The following is a 12,683-nucleotide window of genomic DNA, read 5'->3' as shown; positions in this document are numbered from 1 at the left end:
CAGCCAGAATTCCTTTACCCATGATCCTCCATTCCTCTCCTCAGTCCTAGTTCTATAGATGAGAATTCCAGGCTCAAAATCCAAGTGGAAGAGGCAGGTGAAGGGGAGGTGGAGGCATAGGGAGGTGGTGGGGTGGGGTGGGGGGGAGCACACAGGAAGGAGCCTCATCCTTCTATCCCCAGGAGCCAGTGCATTTCTTCCTTTGTATCATTGTGGTAAAGCTTGTTCTCAGATCTTTCTCTTCCATATAGTCTAGCCATCTCAGGAGCTCCTAATGATACTAAGATTTGGCCACCTTGGAAACCCTTGCCTCCCAAGAAAAGAGCAGCCTGGATTTCTTTCTTCTTGTGCATTGTGTTGACTCCTGTGCCCATGTTGGATGCCCACGTTGGGAGGGGGGGGTGGGGAGTGGGAGGTGGGTATCCTTGCCCCGTAGTCTGTTCCACAGGCAGCTTGTCTCGCAGCTCTCTGTCACCAGCCCAGGAACTCCAGCATCCATGGACGATCACAGAGTAAAAGATTAGACTCATCTTTCTGCCGCAGTCCGGAGCAGAGCACTGCTGGGTAGACCATGAGTACCCCGAGGGCAACCCTGAGAAGGCCTTTTTTCCCTGCGATAGGTTCTCTCTTCCTCCCTTCCCATGAAAGGAGCGATGGGAAGGCACTTTCCGAAAAAGCCAGACACTTCCTGGGGACCGAGGAAATAAATGGAAAAGCCAAGGCTCGGTGCTAGCCAGGGCTGGGAAATGAAAGTCCTCCAAGGGAGGCCTCCACACCCCGGAGCTGGTGATGTCCTGACTCATGGAGTCCTCACGACCCCCAGAGAAGGAAATTCCCAAAGTAATTAGAATCCTGCCCAAATCACAGTGAGCAAGTGACCAAGCGGGGCGCCAGGTGGGATAAAGGCCCCGGGGATGCTAGTAGGCTGTGACTCCATTGTCTGCTTCAGGAGCCGTATGTCTGAGGACCCTACTTTCAGATTTGTGTCTGTGCTCTTAGACCCTCCTATTAGACACACACAGACATAAGTCACACGCATAGGTAGATCATACATATACACAGACACAGAAATATACAGACACACATGCATACACATGGGTATTACACACAGAGATACATAGATCATAGAGCCACAGATCATGCACATACACATACACAGATTATACATATACACAGACACAAAGATACACACACACACACACACACACACACACACACACAGGGGTGGTGGGGCTGGCTCTCTCCTCAGACACAAGGGTCCTGGAGGGAGCAGGACAAACTTATCCTTGTCATTATTGCTGGCCATTCATTTCAGACCATCATTTCCAAGTCTCCGTGTATTTTCCCATTTGTCAGTTACATTGGAAGACTGTATGGCTATTCTGCTCACCCACACTCTCCCATTTCTTTTCATAAAAATGGTCACTGTAAATCACACAGACGCCATCACCAGGATCAGGGTTTTTACATGCACTGATCTAAGACCTTGGAGTCTTTACCCCAAATCCCACAGCCAGAGCCAGGCCTTCCCAGTGGCAAGGCCATGGTCATCTCCCTTGGCATCTCAGTCCTCCATTAGAGAACTATCTTAATGACATGGGTGTGTCCTGCCTGGCACCCCCAAGCCTCCCCAAGCCTGGGACTTAATTAAACCTGCATGTAAGCTTTTAGGCAAGATGAAAGAGACCGGTTACCTCAAACTTTCTATATATAGGCTTCTCATCTCTAAACTTCTATCTATTTATTGTCTATTAATTGCCTTGGAAAGAAGGTAATTTGCTCGACAGGCAGGTGGAGACCATGCTTCCTCTCCTTCTTATGAAGAAAGGAGCCTCGGATGTGGGGTGGGTGGCTTCCTTGGAATGCTGAGTGTTTGGACACAAACTAGACCACAGGGCCAAGCTCATTTCCTCCCTAGACAATACCACCCAGATCTCCACTGCAGGTAAGTCTCAAATCCGCTTCATGACGTCCTGCCCTGGGGGATTGCGATGTCCCACAGCACTCCTTAGAATGCAAGGACGCCAGCGTTCTTGGACAGCGTCCTGCTGAAAGTGGGGTGACCATACGTACCCCACAGGTCACTGTGGAGTTCCAACATATAACTCACCCAACATATGGAGACACCTGATGTCATTTGCTGGCTAGTGACTAAAAACTATAATTATCCATATTGCATTGATTATTGGTAGGAAGAAGACATGTTATAATTTTTAAAAATTACATAAATTATCTTCTAGACTTAAAAAAAAACTTTCTATGACTATATCTGCCTTTGTTTCTGCTTGTATAGAAATTAAAATTTTTGCCTTTTCCTGCAAAATTATCTTTTATAGCCGACAGGGAGTATGATAATAATACTTTGTACTTTTGCAGGGCCTTTTATCCGGGAATCTCAAAGCGCTTCATAAACTTTAATTAATTCTTGCAACAAGCCCCGTGAGGTAGGTAAGTCTTATTATCCCCATTTCACAGATAAGGAGAGCTAGACATTGAGAAGTTAAGTAATTTGCCGAAGGCCCCAAAGCAGTTAGAAGCTAAGTCTGAACAAGACTAAGTGCCAGTCTCGGGCCTGGGTTGGCCCACTGGGGCTGCCCCGATGGTCTCCCCAGCCCCAGGCTATGATTGATGGGGAGCTCTCAATCAATGGCAGTGCCCGTACTAAATACATGTTATATTTAGCTCCCAGGCGTTATGGGGAATTACTTAGGGTGACTCATAGGCTTCAGCCCTGGGTACTGGACTGTCTTCAGGTGAGCTGAACAGAGCTTGCAAACCCATTTCCCGGATCCAAACACTCCCGAGGCCCAGCTAGCTGTCTCCTCACAGCAAACTCCCTTCCCCTCACACTTGGACTCGACCTGCTCATAGTCTGGACACTGAGTGTAGCTTTGGGGTTTGTGACTTGTCTTCAAAGTACTTTTTAAAAGATTTTTTAAAAAAAAATACAGGGTCCTCTGGAGCCCAGGCTGGCCTTGAATTCAATATGTAGCCAAGGAAGTTTATGCCATCTTAAAATACTGATCCTTCTGCCTCCACCTACCAAACACTAGGACTGTAGGTCTGTGAATGCTAGGCAAACACTCTACCAACTGAGCTGCGTTCCCAGACCCTCAAAACAAACTTATTCTCATTCTTTCTCCCCACCCTGTGTGTGTGCGTGTGAGTGCGTAAGTGCGTGCGTGCGTGCGTGCGTGTGTGTGTGTGTGTGTGTGTGTGTGTGTGTGTGTGTACATGACTATGAAAGCCAGAGCCCAACCTCAGGTGTCCTTCTTCAGGGCTATCTACCTTGTTTTTGATACCAGGTGTCTTATTGAGACCTGGGGCTTGCAGGTTAACAGATGCTGGCGGACCAGGGAGCCCTGGGGTTCCACCCACCCATCTCTGCTTCTCATCCCTAGGACTGAGGGAGCCACCACCACACCCAGCAGCAGGTTTCACATGGTTGCCAGGGGTTGAACGCAGGCTTCACGCCCATGTAACAAACACGTTTACCAACTGAACCATCTCCCCAAGCCCCTCAACATTCTAACAGCAAGTCTCTGAGGGACCATCATCACCACCTCAGGATGAGGGAAACAGAAACTCTGAAAGGGAAGCGGCACTTCCCCGCCAACCTCACATAGCAGACCCCAGATCACTCAAAGGTAACCCCACCAATCTTCCAACCCCATGAGCTGTCTGCCACACAGGATCAGGAGCAGCTCTTACCACCCAATCATCTGACGCTTGGCTCGAAATTGTGTTGCAAGAAGGAGTATGGATCCTGGGTGACATTTCCAAGGACAAGAGAGTACTTTGTCATTGCTGTGGATTGGGCTGAAGTAGACGCGTCTGCTGCTGGTACACAGATTCCAAGTGCCCTTTTCTAGTAGGTCTGGTGACATGTTAAGATGTTCAGTTTTGGCCAGGCAGTGGTGGTACAAGCCTTTATGGTGCACGACTTTAATCCCAGCACTCCGGGAGACAGAGGCAGGTGGATCTCTGTGAGTTGGAGGCCAGCTTGGTCTAAAGAGTGAGTTCCAGGACAGCCAGGGCTACACAGAGAAACGCAGCCTCAAGGGGCGGGGGGAATGTTCAGTTTCAGAAAGGAGCAAGCCCCCCTAAACCCGCTGCAGGGTGCCCAGCAGCTGGCTTTCCCATCGCACCTGCTGCATAACTCTTGGGGTGTGGAGGGCTGGAGACACTGGCCTGGCTTCGGCTGCTTCCTTCGCTTTCCTCCAGCATCAATGTTCGAGCCTAACAAGTCTGGATTTGAATTCGAGCTCTGTTCTCAGATGTGGTTAATCCCGGGCAAGTCATGACCTCTTCCCTGCCTCAGTTTCTTCGGTAGGATGAGATGGGTTAGTGTGCGCGCATGCCCACAGCACAGCCTGGCGCTGCTAGGTAAGGTGCTCCGTGAGGTGCACGTCGGCTGCTCCCTCTCTCTTCCTCAGGCAGCTGCCCACACTCTTCTAACAGACCCTCAAGTTCAGTTCACTGTGGTTTTTGCCAAAATCACCGCCCTGACCTGGCGTGGCTCTACCTCCAGGGCATCGCAACTCAAAAGCTGCCAAGTGGCAGCTGCTCCTGGTCCCACGTGACGACAGCTCACGGGGGCCAGAGTCTGAGTCCGAGCCTGGGCCCTGGTAGCCCTAACAAACGAGGCCCAGCACCGGCCCTCAACGGATCAATTAATGAAGCAAAACACCAATGTCGAGCAGTAAAAAAGAGATATATAGTCAATGTGACCACGTTGGCGAGAGGAACAAAAAAAAGGAGGTCCAGTGACTCCCAAGTTCATTTTGGGGTCTTGACATAAAAGTTAGGTTTAAACAAAGATAAGACGCGTGTGTAAATGAGCTCGTGTCCTGATCAAGGTGCAGTCTACGGCCCCTGGCTCCTCATCCCCCATCGTGTCTCTCCTTAAAGGTCCTCTGACCAGTTGTCAGGACTGTGTGAAATCTGCTTCCTGGAGTCACTGCCCTCTTCTGAGACACCAGCCTTCAGCTTTTTTTTTTTTTTTCTTTTCTTTTCTTTTTGAGGCAGGGTTTCTCTGTGTAGTTTTGGTGCCTGTCCTGGAACTCACTCTGTAGGCCAGGCTGACCTCGAACTCACAGAGATCCGCCTGCCTCTGCCGCCGCCGCCGCCACCCAGCTCAGGCTTCAGTTTTCTTCTCGAGCATGAGACTCCTGGGGAAATTCCAATTCCTCAGCAGTGTTTCAATGGTCTGATAGCCAAGGGGAGAGCTTGAAAGTCCACAGTATCTTCATCCTTGCCTGGATGGTGACAGGAGGCGGGGGAGCAGGTTGTCATGTTGGTCACGTTCAGATCCTGCGGCAGGTCCCCACTTTCTTTAAACTAAAGCAGAGTGGGACTCAACATGCTCCAGGCCTCCAGGCCCACAGGCCCAGAGTTCCCAAAAGTGCAGATCCAACCTGACTGACAGTGCTGGAAATGTCCCCCTGGGCGATGGACAGGCACTTGGAACCAGGTACACAATCAGCTCATTTGGGCCCAGCGAGCCTGGGAAGGGCCAGCAGACTTTTCTACCTCATTCTTTAGTACACACATATACACTCCAACCCCCAAATAGAAATGAATTTTTTAAATAATTGTGTAAGAGAGTGAGGATGGGAGGGTCTGGGGGTGTAACTCAGTTGGTAGAATGCTTGCCTAGCACACACAAGTCAAGTCCCTGAGTTCAATCTCCAGCATTGAATAAACCAGGTTTTGCCTCCCCGGGAAAGGTTATGTTAGACTACAATTCCTGTAACTGGGACAGGCAGCTCTCTGGTCTACCTGTTCTAGCAAGTTCTAGCCAGCCAGAGCCGCATGCACAGTAAGACACTGTTTCAAAAAAGAAAGAAAAGAGAATTTTTTTTTTAATCCAGCATGGAATGTTTCTGACAGGCTCCATAGCCCAGCCACCCCCAGGCCCCATGCCCAGGCTCACCTCTGACCTCTCTGCACTTCCCTGCGCCCTCTTTTCAGCCATTCTGGGATTGCCCTACGTCTGGGTCACTGGTGTTCCAACACATCTCTACCTCCTGGCAGGCCCACAGGCTCCCACTGCCTATGGTCAGGCAGATGTCCCCAGGACATCTGGCAGGAGAGGGATGGACTTCAGCCCCCCTTCCCCCCACACTCCCTTCTAACTAGCCTCAACAGGTGGTTGGCCTAAGATAGTCAGTCACTCTGAGTTCAGTCCCCAACACCACATAAAATTAAGGTGTGGTGTTACCTAAAACCCCAGCCCTCAGAAGATGGGAGGGTGAACTGATATATCTGGGCCTAGTCCTAGATAATTCCGCCCAAGTCTGGCCCCAGGGCCATCTCCCTCTCTTCTCAGAGCTTCCTGCCTTCTAGGCATGCCTCGCCTCCATAAAACAGTAGATTATGTACACAATTGCCTAGATAGCCTAGGGACTACCATTGAGGGCAGGGAATGCTATCAGTGGAGGAAATTAGTGTTTTTTTCTTTTTTTCTTTTTTTTTTTTTTTTTTTGGTTTTTCAAGACAGGGTTTCTCTGTGTAGCTTTGCGCCTTTCCTAGAACTCGCTTTGGAGACCAGGCTGGCCTCGAACTCACAGAGATCCACCTGGCTCTGCCTCCCGAGTGCTGGGATTAAAGGCGTGCGCCACCACCGCCCGGCTTTTTTTCTTTTTTAACCACCCATGTGTCCTTCTAGAAGCTTCAGGCCTGTTAGAGTGTGTTCAGGAATGAAAACTCTGTGTGTGTGTGTGTGTGTGTGTGTGTGTGTGTGTGTGTGTGTGTGCCTGTGGGCTCCAGTGTGAAGCCTGAATTCAGGCAGTCTCATACACAGTGCTCGGTTCTATGATAATGATACTCTCGCCTCCATATCTGGTAATCCTTGTAAGAGGCAGGTCAGCCGAGAAATTCCAACCCCAAACCTCTCTGAAACTCACACTTATTATTTGTGACCAGAACAGTTAAAACCTGCTAAGTACTGGAGCTGGAGCTCAGGAGGTGGGGTGCTTGCCTGGGTCCAATCCCTAGAGTCATATAAACCAGGCATGGGAGCACACACCGGTGACTGGGATTGAAGTTACTTGGGAGGTGAAGGATAAAATGTTGAAGGTCATCCAGGGAGTGTCGGGGAGTGTCCTCTGAAGATCATAAGAGATTCCAGCCTCTGAAGGTGCTGTAAGTTATTTATGACTCCCCTCTGCGGGACTTCTGGGAAAGTCGTGAAAAACAGAGGACTCTATTCCCTGAAAAGCTGCCCCTGGGCTGCCACTCCTCCCAGGAGCCTTTTCAGGATTTCTTGGCTCCATTGGGTAGGACTCTGCTCTGAGGTAGGGACTAGAGAGTTCTCCACCTCTGCCTGCAGCAGCCGGGGTTCTATTTGGAGTCCTCTACTCAGGGAAAGCCAGATTCTTGGCCTCACTGCTGAAAAGAAGGTTAGGATGTTCATATCTTCTGCCATGCAGAGTTAAGGCCAGTCTAGAACTCGTGAGTTCAGGCATGTAGCTTAATAGAGGGGCAAAGGGAAATATTTACCATCATAAAATATGCTGTTTGGGTGGCTTCTGCCTTTCCCCTCTCAAATGGTTGCTTAGGAATTTAAATGAGGTCCTCAGGCGGTTCCTTAGGCATATCTATATCGGATGAGATTACGGCTGATGAACTAAAACCTATGCAGAAAAAGTTAAGATCTTGTTTTTACCAAAAGTGAATTTATAGTCAAAAAAGAAGTAGAAGAAGCCGGGTGTGGTGGCACACGCCTTTAATCCCAGCAGGGGCAGGAGGATCTCTGTGAGTTAGAGGCCAGCCTGGTCTACAGAATGAGTTCTAGGATGGCCAGAGCTAGATAGTGAGGTTTCGAATTAAAAAGTTGATAATTCTGTTTGTGACATTTTCCTGAAAATTATTAAGTTTACATCTGGGAAAGGAATGAGACCACCCATGCTTGACCCTCAAGTATAACTCACTGCTACCTAAACATTCTTTTTGTGGCTTTTTTTTTTTTTGTCAGGGTTTCTCTGTGAAGCTTTGGTGCCTGTCCTGGAACTCACTCTGTAGACCAGGTTGAACTCAATGAGATCCACCTGGCTTTGCTTCCCAAGTGCTGGGATTGAAGATTAAAGACGTGTGCCACCACTGCCCGGCGAGAACTCTTGTCTCTTTGCCTTGGTTTGTTCATTCAGTCTTTGGATATTTACAGTCCAATGGTTCTGTGCCTGCTCTGGGAACCAGGGTTTCAAAGAGACTATCTGTTTGCCATTGTCTAGAGCCAGCAGGGTTGGAGTCACAGCTTGCAGGACACAGGACAGCCCGATCTTCCGTCTCCTTATCTTTGAACTAGGTCTTACTTTACCGGGTCACATCCAGGGAGCAAGAGGTCACCATCAAATCATTCTTTTTTTCCTCCCAAACTGGACAGTGCTAGGTAATGTCAAACCACACGGTAAACACAGAAAGTGTGTCCAAGTGACTTCAGGGCACAGGTTCCTCCAGGGTTTTATGGTTGTTTTCTCTATGGTAAAATGAGTGCCCGGTTGTGCAAATGTTTAAACCCACAGACACCTCAGAAGAGCACCCTGCCCCATCCAAACACAGTGGTGAGTTCGGCAGGAAGAGCTAAGTGATGATAAAATAAGCCAAGCCTCTGCCCTGTCACAGAAGAAAGGCTCTGTCCTGCTCCTGGCTCGTTTCATGACAGTGGCTCAGAAAACTAATGTTCGCAAAGCACCGCTCTCCCCTCAAACCACAGGCTAGACCCCAGGTCTCCCAATTCCCAGCATGCTGTCCTGCAGCCCCCAGAGGCCACACACTCATCACTGCTCTGGCCAGATGCGGTTGTGTTACTCCCTCAGTCTAGGTACACGTGGCAGTGAGGCCTCAAGGCACCTCTAGGTGCAGGGCAGTGGACCACAGGCTGATAAGTGTGAGTTGTCCTCGGTGATGTCACTGGGAGTTGTCCATGGGTGACTTCACAGCGGTGTATCACACTCACCTCCCCTTTGCCTGAGCTCTGTAGCTCAGCATTTTTCCAGGCCCTTCACTCAGGTCAGTGTGTGCTTTAGAAAAAGCTAATGGCAGCCAGGAGTCAATGTGGTATAATGAGGGGTTTGGTTTTATGAGGAAGAATTACCTTTGTCCATGAAAAGGTGGTTTTCAGTTAAAATTATGTCATTGGGTGGCTCTCAGACTGGCTATGAATGATGGCTACAGGGGTGGTTTCTTCCCAAGGAGGCTGGAGGAGAGCTGAGGCTGGAAACAGCTCCCACTTGCTCCCGAAGTGCTGAGCCAACAGACTTCCCAAAGAACATCCAGTCCGAGACCAGAGTCCTGCCCTGAGAACACAGTTCTTGAAGGGCTGAATGGAAAGATCTCACAGCCCCGGTGAGCCTCAGTTGTACTAAAAATGCAAGGCTAGCTGGGTAGGTTGCTCTGTGTGTGGCTGATGGCAGTGTTTGTAGTTTGGCAGGAGATGTAATCTCCAACACAGCACTTAACAGCTGGCCATGGCTACAGATGTTCATTGTTTATTTCTAAATTATTTTCAATTTTCTTTACATTTATTTATTTATTCATTCATTCATTCATTTTGTCAGGGGGGAAGGGTGAGTATACCTTGGTATACCATGGTATGCAGTCACCCTTGCGGAACAAATTGTAGGAGTCAGTTCTCGCCTTTCACATGTTTGTCCTGGGTATTAAACTTAGATGGTCAGGCTGATGTGTCTGCCTGCCTGCATGTACATAGATACAAGCGCATGTACACACAAACACACACTAAAATAAAAAAAAATGCCAGGCATGGTAGTGCACACCTTTAATTCCAGCATTCAGGAGACAGCGGCAGGTAGATCTCTGTAAGTTCCAGATTAGCCTGGACTACAAAGCAAGTTCCAGGACAGCCAGGGCTACATAGAGAAACCCTGTCTCGAAAAACAAAACAACAACAGAAAAGAATAAACAAAAACTGGGCAGTGTAGCCCAGTTGGCAGAGTGCCTGTTTAGCATGCACAAAGCTCTGGGTTCAATCCCTAGCCCCATATAAACTGGGCTTGCCTACAATCCCAGCCCTGGCAGGAGAATTATGAAGCCAGGAGAATTAGGTCATCCTCAGCTAGTTTGAGGCTAGCCTGGGATATAGGAGGTTATATTTTAAAAAGCAAACAGGAAAAAAAAAACCCACCCAATCCTGATGGCCTAAAATGGCTATTATGTTTTCTATGTCTATCTTATGTTTTCTATGTCTATCTTCTAGTAACAATCGGGGCGGCAGCCCACACAGCAATGAAAGCAGCATTTTATTTCAGAGAAGCAGAAAGGGAACTAAGTAACCACTCTAAGTGTGTGTAAACACTTGTCAAAGATAGGAAGAAATCCCTGGCCCATAAGTTTCATTGTAGCAATGAAGTATCCAAATTCACCCCGAGGCCTGGAGGAGGCCCTTCATCTGGTTACTAAAATAAAGATAATGCCTCTCCCAGTACAGGTCTTTTGTGCCAGCACTCAGGTGGGAAGTAGTGGTAGGCGGATCTGTGAGTTTGAGGCCCGCCTGGTCTGCATAGAGTTCTAGGCTATCCAGGGCTACACAGTGAGACCTCGTCTCAAAAATAATAATACAAAAAAATGTTAAAGACTTAATAAAGCAGGGCATGGTGGTATGTGTTTGTAATCCCACATGAGAAGAGGCTGAGACAGGGGGATTGTCACAAGTTCCAAGTCATCCAGGATATATACATTTCTACCTCCCCTCACTAGATACTACCTCTTCCCTTGGCTATAGAATCATTTGCCGGTGTCATCCTTGTTGGCTATTTGGAGTATTCCTAATGTTTGGTTATTATAAATAATATCTTCATATATCACTTTTTTTTTTTTTTTGGTTTTTCGAGACAGGGTTTCTCTGTGTAGCTTTGTGCCTCTCCTGAAACTCACTTGGTAGCCCAGGCTGGCCTCGAACTCACAGAGATCCGCCTGGCTCTGCCTCCCGAGTGCTGGGATTAAAGGCGTGCGCCACCACCGCCCGGCTCATATATCACTTTTAAAAATTATTTTATGTGCACTGGTGTGTCAAATCCCCTGGAACTGGAGTTACAGACTGTTGTGAGCTGCCACATGGGTGCTGGGAATTGAACCCGGGTCCTCTGGAAGAGCAGCCAGTGCTTTTAGCAGCCGAGCCATCTCTCCAGTCCCCAGATACAGCCTTTTTTAATGTATAAAATTCCATATGCCTTTCAGGCCAGGCATGGTAGTGCACACCTGTAATGCTTGCACTTGGGGTGGTAGAGGCAGGAGATAAGAGTTAGTCTGGGCTACATAGTAATACCCTATCTTCAAAACTAAAGATAACAAGAGTTAGAGTCTGGGCTACATGGTAATACCCTATCTCCAAAACTAAAGATGACAAGAGTTAGAGTCTGGGCTACATGGTAATACTCTATCTCCAAAACTAAAGATAACAAGAGTTAGAGTCTGACTACATGGTAATACCCTATCTCCAAAACTAAAGATAACAAGAGTTAGAGTCTGGGCTACTACATAGTAATGCCCTATCTCTAAAACTAAAGGTGACAAACCTAGAGGGTATCCCTTAGGACAGAGTCCTAAAGTGAGCTTGAGCTGGCAAGAGGACTCAGAGTTCAAAAGCGCTTATCCTACAAACAGCATACAAACAGGGCCACCAGATGAAGGACATGCGTCTTTTAGCCCCTTGATACCTGCTGATTGTAGTCACTGAACATTCTCTCCTGGATATACCCGAGAGAGCCGTTGTCACAGCTCAACAACCTGAGCAAATACATTTCTAAAAATTTATTCATTCTTTTTGTTTTCTTTTGATTTTTGAGATAAGAGCTCAGTATGTAGCCCTTATTACATGGATCCTCCTACCTCTGCCTTCTTAGTGCTGGGATTAAAGTCATATGCCATCACACTGGCTTCATTCATTTTTTTTAATGTATCATTGTGTGTCTGTAGGTGGGCGTGTGCATGTGAGTGCAGGTACCCATGGAGGCCAGAAGAGGGTGGTAGATCCACTGGAACTGGAGTTACAGGTGGTAGTAAGCCACCTGATTTGAGTGCTGGGAACCAAACTCGGATCCTTTGCAAGAGCGATACATACTCTTAACTGTGGAACTGACTCTGCAGCTCTAAGCAAATGCGTTTTTTGACATGAACCACCCATGCCTTCTCCCTCCTTTCCTACTGCTCTGTGCCTGGCCAGAAGCACCTCTGAGTATTATTCTTTTGTTGGGACCAAAGCCATGGCTACTGTTACAAAGAACACTGGCAGCTAGTCTCCAAGAACCACAGAGGTTGGTGTGCAGCACAGGCCTGGGTTGAAGCAGATATGTTCTGGAAGGAGATGTGGGAGATGGGGTGCAAACCCAGGAGATGAAAGAGGAGGGTAGCCTGAGACTTGCTAGCCAAGCCAGAATACTGCAAACACCGGATCAGGATCTACACCCCACTTCAATGTCATCTGGGACCTATGTCTACCTTTGGTCATTCTATGTAGAATGGGATGTGAAGGTTGAGGGTTGGCATCTCTGTGTATTTTCCCAAGAGCTTGGTGGGTGGAGGGAAGAGAGAACATTGCCATCCAAGAATAATGCTATCATCTCCCCCCATGGGATAATGATGGCAGCACACCCACCTACATGCCAAGCTCCAGCTTATCAGAGAAGCAGAGACCAGGCAAGATGGGTATGGCCAAGAGCATG

Source organism: Peromyscus californicus, unplaced genomic scaffold (assembly GCF_007827085.1).
Source record: "Peromyscus californicus insignis strain IS unplaced genomic scaffold, ASM782708v3 Scaffold_1__1_contigs__length_55948999, whole genome shotgun sequence".
Taxonomy (NCBI): domain Eukaryota; kingdom Metazoa; phylum Chordata; class Mammalia; order Rodentia; family Cricetidae; genus Peromyscus; species Peromyscus californicus.
This window is presented reverse-complemented; position numbering follows the sequence as displayed.